Source organism: Gossypium hirsutum, chromosome D10 (assembly GCF_007990345.1).
Source record: "Gossypium hirsutum isolate 1008001.06 chromosome D10, Gossypium_hirsutum_v2.1, whole genome shotgun sequence".
Lineage (NCBI taxonomy): Eukaryota > Viridiplantae > Streptophyta > Magnoliopsida > Malvales > Malvaceae > Gossypium > Gossypium hirsutum.
Window position 1 is genome coordinate 24075913 of NC_053446.1, and position 10046 is coordinate 24085958.

The window sequence follows — 10046 nt, forward strand, 5'->3', positions numbered from 1 at the left end:
AATATACATACATTTATATATTTAAAAACAGTCAAATCAACAAGTATTCATGAATCAGTGTTAGAGGTGCTCATGGGCCGAGCGGCCCGGCCAGGCCCGATGGCCCGCCCAAAATATTTGAGGGTTCGGGTAAAAATATAGGCTCGAAATATGAGTTTGGGAAAAAAAGAGGCATGTTTAGAAAACGGGCCGGGCCTCGGGCACCACTTTTTTGGCCTGAGCTCGGTCCGGACCGACCTGAATATAATAAATATTTTTTTATTTTTTATTTTTTATTTTTTAATTTTAAAATACTTTTTTTATTTTTATTTTTAAAATATTTTTTTGTATTTATTAAAAAATAGGCCGGGCTCGGGCTTAGAAAATTTTTCGGGTCAGGTCTGGACAAAATTTTAAGTCCATGTTTCGGGCCGGGCCGGGCCCGAGCCTAAGATGCGAGTCAATTTTTCTGGGCCCGGCCCATGAACACCTCTAATCAGTGTATATAAAAGAATCAATATTAATTCATGTATCATCATTTTAAATAATTAAAAAAGAGAGTAGTATTGATAAAATATTTTTCCCTAAAAGAGAAAATCTTTTAGAGCTCCTTCTCCACTCTAAACTCATGAATTAGTATCTCTACTTAATTTTGGTTGAAAATCATCCATTTCTTTAATTAAAAGAAATATAATCTAATTACCCACATATAATTGAGCATTCATAATCTTATATAGAAAAAATGGTGTTCCCAAGAAGCCAAAACAAATGGAAAGGGGGACCATATCATACATTGAATTAAACCTAACTTATGAGAAAGTTGAGTTAACCTAGCAAGCATTCTATTTTTTTATTCATTCATTAACAAACATCCCCATTTTTTTACTACCAAGTGGACTCACTACTACCTTTCCCATTGGACAAAATAATTAGAAATAAAGATAACATTAACAGAAATCTTGTGTTTGGAAAAATAGTTGTCTATTTATGTCACGGTCCAATGAAATTTAAGTGCATGTGATGGTACTTTGACAACTATAAACCAATCAAAACTTCACAATCTTGGAGGAACTTTCCTTTAACAATTTCAACTAATTGGTTGACCATTTCAAACTACTAGCATATAAGATACCATTTCAATCATCACACCAGAAATTCATTTTTTAGACTCCTTCCAATTTTTCATTTCTATATCTATCATCCACAAAAATCTCCAAATCACTTTGGTAATAAATTTACACAGAGTCTTAGCTTGATTAGTATGAGTATTATTATCAATGCAGGAGGATATGGGTTCGAGTGTGCTGAAGACCATTATCCTCCTATTTATAGATTGGGGAGAGGCTATGGGTAGTTCTAGACATTGTGTCAAAAAAAAAGACAGATATGATCAGAATCTATAACTTATAATAAAATTATTCAAATAAAGAAAATTTATAGAGAAAATTACTTTTTTTTAATATACTTCTTATTTCTACCATTATTTTCTTTGCCTCTTAAATTTAATGGTGAGCGTTTGATAGAATTGGAGGAAAAAATTTCGAGTTAGTTGAGTTTATAAGTCTTATTTTATTAATCTAATTTAATTTAAAATTTATTTCGAATCGATTCAAGTACAATGAAATTTGATTTGAGTCAAATCGAGTGAAATTGTTCGAGTTAAATTATAAAAAATAAAACATGTCAAATTAAAATCTTGTTATAACATAACTAATTCCATCTTAGAGCACATAAAATTGAAACAATTTATATTTGCAAACTCTTTCGAAGCTACTTAGATCCTCAAATTTATTATTATTTTTTTGGTTTTAAAATTTGTATATTCTTTATAATTCTTTTTTGAAATTTTAGAATTTTTATAAATATTTTGAATTTTTTTAATTTTTTTGAAGAGATTAATTTTTTTTTTATTTTCGAAATTGATAGGGATTAAAGATATATTTACATCAACCTATTATTTGAGTCATTCGAATTATAAAATTCAACTAAACTCAAACTCGATAAAACAAATTACTTATTTAAGTTGATTTAAAAAATCAAATAACTCGATTCGATTAATTCAAAATTTAAAAATAAATTAAAATTTTTAAATTGAAAAAAAAAGCACTCACCTATTTGTATTTTCTACTTCTAATATTGCTTGAAAGATGAATTGTGGAATTGAAATTATGGGTTCTCAAATCTTGTGCGGTTACGGTTTTAATTGATTTTGTATAAAAGAAAAACAAATGAATGATTTGGAGGTTTTGGTCTAATTAGACGTGACATGAGAGAAAAAAAAATGGGCCTAATTTTATTGATTGGACTTCTGATTAAGATTTATAAAATAACTTTCTACTTTACTTAGACAATTTTCAATTTAAATTGTTTATGGATTTGATTTGTAGTTTCAGATGTTGAGTCTAACATCAAATTCGGCTTCCCCATATTTTAAACGTTCTCGTGATCAAGGTTAATATTTTAAAATTAAATAATTTTTTATTAATAAAACAATAGCCCTTCAATTTTATAAAAAAATTATTTTAGGTCTTAATTTAATTTTTCTCTTTTTTAATCTTTAAATTTGTATAGTTTGTCACAAATCACCTCAAAATAGATAAAAAATGTAACGTGCTTGTTAACATTGCTGATGTGACATCTATGTAAGCAGTCCACGTAAATCCCATGTTAGCAATTAATTAATTTTTAATAATTTAAAAATATTATTTTTTATATTTTTATACATTTTTAAATAAATTTTAATTTTTTTAAAAAAATTATTTTTTATGATTTTTTTAATTTTTAAAATTTTAAATAAATTAATTAATTACTGATGTGGCATCCACGTATATTCCACATTAGCAAAATTAATAGACGTTAACTTTTTATCTGTTTTGGGGTAATTTGACAAACAATGCAAGTTTAAGGGCCAAAAGAGGTGAAGATTAAATAGAAGGTTAAAATGATTTTTTTGTAAAGTTGGAGGACTAAATAAGTCATTATGCCATGAAATAAATATGTTGACTCCTTTTACGATAAAAGAAAAAGAAAATAAACAGTGAGAGAATATAGGTGTATAGAAAAATTGTTTTGAACCAAGAGGCATATAGAACTATAGACATGAAGGTTTATGTAATATTAGAGATGTTATGTAGACAAAAGAGAGATAAAGGAGTTGATTGAGTCTTAGCTTAGTTGGCATTGGCATTGACATTATTGGACTTCGAGGGTTCAATGAGCACATGCTTCAAATTTCAAATGTGATCGAGATTGGGGCATTTCTTACTTTTAAGAATGAGTTAAAGCCGTGGGTCAGACAAGAATTGGAACGAGGATGTGTTCAAGAGCTGTCGAAAGCCATGATGGTAGCAGATTCCATGGTCAAGCTGGGTCTAGGGAAAGACAAACTTGAGTCTTTCGAGTTCGAGAAAAGGGGTGTACGTGGGTGGAACCATGAGGGAGATAATAGCAATGGTAATGGCGATAGTGGTAATGGGAAACCACGAGTTGAGAAGAGAAAACCTAACAAAAAGAGGGGCAAGACCAAAAGTTTTCTTTGCGACGGTTCATATATGTTGAAAAAATGTTCGAAGAAATCTATGCTTTCTGAGAATAAGAAGCCGGAAGGTAAGGCCGTGAGACTTGGGTCGAGCGTAAAGGGTGCCGAAGCCAAGGAGGCCAAAAGTGAGAAGCAGCCAATGGAGTGCTTTTTGTGTCATGGTTCATATAGGTTGCGAAAATGTCTGAAAAAGCCTGTTGTCGAAAGAGACAATGGGTCAGACAAAGTGCCTAAGAAGCTTGATTCGGGCGAGGGAATAATCGAAGCCAAAAGGGCAAAGAGGATCAAGAAGAAGCGAGTGAAATACTTCTTTTGCCATGGTTCATATGAGTTGCGAATCTGTCCAAAGAAATCCAATTTTGCCGTGGTCAAGGAAAAGACACATCCAAGCTTGTTGAGTCATCGAAGGGGCTTTCACCTAAGGAAAAGGTAAGTTTTGCATCGGACTTAGAGGAAGAAGTAGCGATACAAACATTGAAGCTAGGACCAATGAGACTCAATTCGAGGAAAGCGACGAAGTTTGCTGAGTCGTTGGCGAGGATTTCACCCAAGGAAGAGGTGAGTTGTGCATCAGACTTAGAGGAAGAAGTAGTGATGTAAACTTTGAAGTTAGGATCAATGAGACTCATTTCTGTTGATTTATTGAAGGAGCTACCACCTATGGGAGAGGTGGGTTGTGCATCAGACTTTGTGAAAGTGGTGATGCAAATTGGACAGTTGACCAGAGTAAATGCTGCGAGTAAGGTACATTTCAAGCACTTTGATAGTGTTTTGTATTCTAACTTGTTGGCTTGGAAAGACCATAAAAACCCTTTTAAAGTTCTTAAGCAATAACGCTGAGGGACTGTGCGCATGCCAAAGCCTAGTTGTGAGAATCAAGAAGATTTTAATCGAAGCAAGTCAAAATGTAGGCAAGTGAGAGCCGTGGCTTCTTGACAACGAGATGTACTAATGAGTGAGACGGTTTAAGTTAAGAGGCGATGAAAGCCGAGGCAAAAGTTTCGAATGAAGGGATGACTTAATAGTGAGACTAATTGGGAAGGAGCTAAGGTGACGAGAGAGTTCCGAGGTGAATCAAGTCAGTGCCATTCTGAAGGCGCAATGAGGGCGTTATAAGAATGGGTGGGGGGAATGTCATAGGTCACAGTTCAAAGGCTATGACCATCACACAAAATACATCCTATGGAGGTCTATTGTTTAGATAGGGATCATTTAACCCACGAAAGTTGGCTCGATTCAAAGATGTGTTTCAGAAGCGTGTCCATTTGAAGCTTGGGTGGCCTAATGATGCGAATATGAAAAGTTAGGCTGCCTTTGTAATTAGGGAAACTAATCTTAGAAGATTAAGGGAAATCATATCTTGTAAGATTAGATGTGATTTGATATTGTAAATCTTGTAAATCCCTTAATTGTAGGGATATACTTAATATCGTTCGTCAATGGAACTTGATCTAGATCATCAGTTTTGGGGGAGCTCAGCTATAAATAGAGAGCTTTCCCCCCACTTGTAAATCATCCATTCATCCATTGTTTCATTATTCTTTGTGAAAAAGAAGATATTGAGAGCATTTACTCAAACACCTCTAGTGCATTGTTTTTTGTGTCTATTCTGTTCATTAAGCCTTCTTTTGATTTGTGTTGCTTCCACTATATAAATTGATGCATTGGAGGAATTCTTTGTGAATCCTCAATTGTTTGGTGGTTAAGCTGACTTATGCGTGTTTAAAATGAAATGATTGCCTAAGGCCACACAAATTGCGAAACTAAAGTTCTACCCAGTGACACTGAGTATTTGCATGAAGAGATAGAGATAGATAGATAGATAGATAGATAGATAGATAGATAGATAGATAGATAGATAGATAGATAGAGAGAGAGAGAGAGAGAGAGAGAGAGAGAGAGAGAGAGAGAGAGAGAGAGAAGAGTTTTATATTTCATTGAAATAATAATCTGGCATTTTTAGTTCACATTCTTTTAAAAATATTAAATTATTTAAAAAATAAAAAAATAAAAAATTGTAACAAATTAAAAAAGAAAAGTTTTAAAGATATGTTGTTATTCACCTAACAATTTTTAACAAATCCTCCCTTAAATTGAAAGCTCCCATGCTTCGTTTATATTGAACATCGTAGAATGAACAATTATTGACTTTCTTAAATTTTTGAAGGGAAATAATTTGAAAGGTTTAGTCTTCCGATACAACGGAGTCATATCTTATAATGGGAAGAAAAATGTTTATGCTGTCTACACTATAGTTTTGCTTGTATCCTCTAACCACCAATCGTGCATTGTACTTATCAACATCACTATTTTTCTTCAACTTCGTATTGTAAACCCACTTGGCACTAATGGTTCTGTGACCTTTTGGAAGGTCATTTAGCTCTCACATATCATTCCTTTCAATGGTTTTAGTTTCAACACCTATTGTCATCCTCAATTTTGGTTATTTGATAGCACTTTAAAAAGTTGTTGGATCATAATCACAATAAGTGAAAAATGGGTAATTGCATCATCTATAGTGTCAATTTTAGTTGTCTCATAGTTATGCATCCATGTAGGCCTTTTTGAACAAGATAACGTGCTTGAGCTACCGCATTAATTTTTTTCTCCTGTATCAAAACTTATATGGTTAGTGGAGTAGCATTGGCTGGAATTTTAGACAATAAAGCTACTCCTTCAACTTCATCATCACATAAAACTTGAGTAGGTAGTTTCTCATTTTATTCCCAAGTGTTTTCTTTATAAAAAAACAACACTACTACTAGTCATAATCTTCTTTGTTCATGGAATGAACAACTTGCATGCCTTGGATTTCTTACTAATACCAAGAAAGACACATTTCTTGCCTTTAACATAAAGCTTCTTTCTCTTTGCATCCGAGACATGTGCATACACAATGCACCCAATGTTGTAAAAAAAGGGTCAAAGCGAAAGGGTGGTTGCATGATTGAGGCATAACTAGCACTGTCATTAATGATATTTTACGGATGGTGTATCCCCTAGGATCCAACAATCACTTTTGTTTCAAAAAGAAAAAATTGAGCATGAAGAATGAATCAAGAAGCACTTAACTAAATAGAAAAGAAAGGAAAAAGGTAGAGGATTTCGAAAGAGAAGAAGAATGCTCAATGTTGGATGATTTAGAAGGTTGGAAATGGATGGTATTTATAAGCACCATGCATGCCTAAATTTAGCAAAATATGTATGTTAGAAATTAGAACTTTAGTTGTTGAGAAAATCATGGAATTTCAGATAAGCTCATTTGACCAAAATAATTAATAAAGTAAAATCAAGAATAAAAAATGGAGTAGGCCTTGTATTGTTAGCGGGGATCGACCGATTCCCACTCAATTGAGTTTTCTAGCTTAATTCTCGTGCACAAGTGCCTATCCTCTTATTTTGGCTCTTATAAGCCCAATATCAAATATTTTTATATAATTAAAACTTAAAGGGCTTCACTAAGGGATATGAGATTCTTTAAAATACATTACACTCCCAACAATGCCTCACATATTTCAAAGATTAATGGAAATGATTTTAACTAAGTACTCTAAGTACTTTAATATAATGCAATAATTATAATGTCCTTTAGAATGTGAACCATAACTTAGGTAAATGAGATATAATTTACTAAACAATTAGTGAAACTTTGAGTTTCTATGAACCACTTATTTATCACGAAAATTTACATTCTCATTGTGGCACTCCACACTCGACTTGGATGTTGCCAGTGCAACTCAAACTGTCGCCATTCATTTCTATTAATATTAAACTGGTAAACATAATATAATTCATACATTTCAAGTTATATAAGTGGATTGCACATACATGAGGTCAAATGGGCCCACAAATAGTGACCTAGGGTCAAACATAGAGTTGGACATGAATCCTAACTCAAATGATCAAAGTGAAAGGTTGCATCTTAAGATAATGAAGCCATGTCTTGAGATATGCTTCCTCTATTTTAGTATTTTTGCTTTGAGCTATGTTGCCTCCATACAATAGGGTTCATGTTGCAAGACTTGCACCCTTATCTCTCAAGAGAAGTCTCGAGCCTTAGCTCTCTTATTTTAGACCCTTAGCTTTGACGTTTATGGTCTCGAGACAATGGCCTCCATGTTTCAATGTCTCGAGACATTTGAGACTAAGATTTAATGCCTCAAGACATTTACCTAGAGTTGCACAAAATGGTCATTTTTACTACTAATGTCTCAAGACATGTTCTTAATATCTCGAGACACTAATGCAAAATTATTTATAATGCACATTTTAAGCCATGCAATTGATGTCCCAATCGTACCTAACTTAGACCAAAATGACACCAATCTTATATGCATCAATTTAACATTCAAAGCTTTTAATATCATGGTAGCTAAATCAAAACATCAACATGTTCACAATTAATACTTTATTAACCTCAAACCATATTTAGACATAAATCAATCATCAAAGTTCACAAAATGACCAAAACATGTCCCACAATGTAACCCACAACTCGTAACATCATTGAGACTTAATAAGCTCCTTACTGACTTAGGTACATGCCATTTACTTAATAATTTTAAAACAAACATTACAAGGGCTTTGTTGGGCTGAGATATATACCTTTGGATGCCAACGAACTACACGAGCAATTCAAATGTCACCTGATACCTGCGCATGAAAACAAACATATTTACCTGCTGAGTATTGAAAGCTCAGTGGTGCTAAAACAATTTGATTTCAATACATAAAAAAAATTAGAAAAGAAGCATAATATATTAGCATCAAAATATATTGCTAAACCAAGTACTAAATTGTTCAACAAAGATAATATATCTATATATCATTATATTTATCCACCCTTAGGGTATTTAAACAAAATTGTAACACCCGATTATTCTAATTGACACGAAGTTTGGGAAAGCTAGGATTAAATTGAAAGGACTAGTAAATTTTCAAACTTCGATGGGAGATTTAAAAATTTTAGTAGCTGAATTATGAATAGTTAGATTTGAAAATTTTAGTAGTTGAATTATGAATAGTTAGATTTGAATTCCAGTTTAGTTAGGTTGGAACCGACTGGTTCCAAAGTGGGAGACAAAATGATTAAAAGTGAATGGACAGAATAGTCAGTGAAGACCATGCCCAAAGAGCATATATAGGCGTGAGTAGATACATGATTTTCTCAATTATGTATATAAATATTCTCCTCTCCATAACATCATCTTCTTCAGTCGTTTTGAAGAAGAAAATGATACAAATGAAGGAAGCTTTGCATGTCATAGTAGAGGTGTGAATTTAAGTATGGTGAGGGAGAAACTGAAGAACCAGTAAGTTTCCTTATCTCTCTGTACTTGTGAATCGAAGAAAAGAAGTGAGTAAGAACTCTCAAAGCTTTTGAATAATTGTATATTCTAGGTCTTAAAGGTTGAACACATTTAGTTTAACCAATACATGGCTGTCATGTTTAGTTTCCAAGATGAATGAGGCTTTAGCGTTCTTAAAAGCTAAGTTGAGGAGGAAAGAAAACATCATGTGAGTTTCTGCACTCTGTCTTCTAACTAATAAACGTTGTTATGTGAAATGCTAGATATGTGCTAATTGTTGTCAGTAGGTAAATTTTACTATATGCTTGATTAGTGTATGCATGGTATGTGAGGGAAACATTGATAGGTTAGAAGAAGCTAGGATTGGGAAAAAAAGTGATTCTGTTAGATATTACCATATGGTATTATTGAGTGCAAACCATGATGTGTGAAGCTTCGGGCCTTGCAGAAGGGAAACTACGGTGATCGAGCACAAGGTTAGGACGATGAATAGTGGAATGGATAGAGGAATAGGAAGAAAGGAAAACTAGAATTCCATTTTGATTTCTACCATCTAATATTGCTGGGAGCAAATCGTGATGTGTGAAGCTTTGGGACTTGCGAGGGGGACACTTCAGTGTTTGAGCATCAAGGTGGATATATGATAAAATGATATTGACGATCATTAGGTTCCATAGAGTAACACCGTGATGGCGATCAGTAGGCTCTATGGGGTGACACCTCTAAGAGGTTTAGGGTGTAAGACCATAGCTCAACTATTGAGACCTAGGTAGTTCGCTGGGACAAGAAACACGAGATAGTTTGCTGAAACGATAATCACGGGAAATTTGTTAGAACGCCAAACATAGAGATCATAATTGGACCATCTGCGGTTCATGAAGGATGTCAAGAGTGAAAGTAGAGTTTGCAGAGTGAAATGAGTGATAAATATCAAGAAAGAATGTTTTTGGTGTGTCTAGGGAATGTAGACCACCAGAATAGTGAGGGATGCTAATGATGTGTCCAAACCCCAGTTAGGGTGAAAAAGAAAAGAGGCCTTTTAGATGAAAAAGCATAATTGGTATATACAAGTACTAGTTTGCTAGAGAAGTTGCAGATTCCATATGCTTTAAACAGTTGTAGATTAGTCTATAGTAGAATGCGATCATTGTGAGCTGATGAAAGCCGTTGAAGGGTTCAATAGGCCGATCAAGGTTTTACGGGAGGAATTGTATACTCGT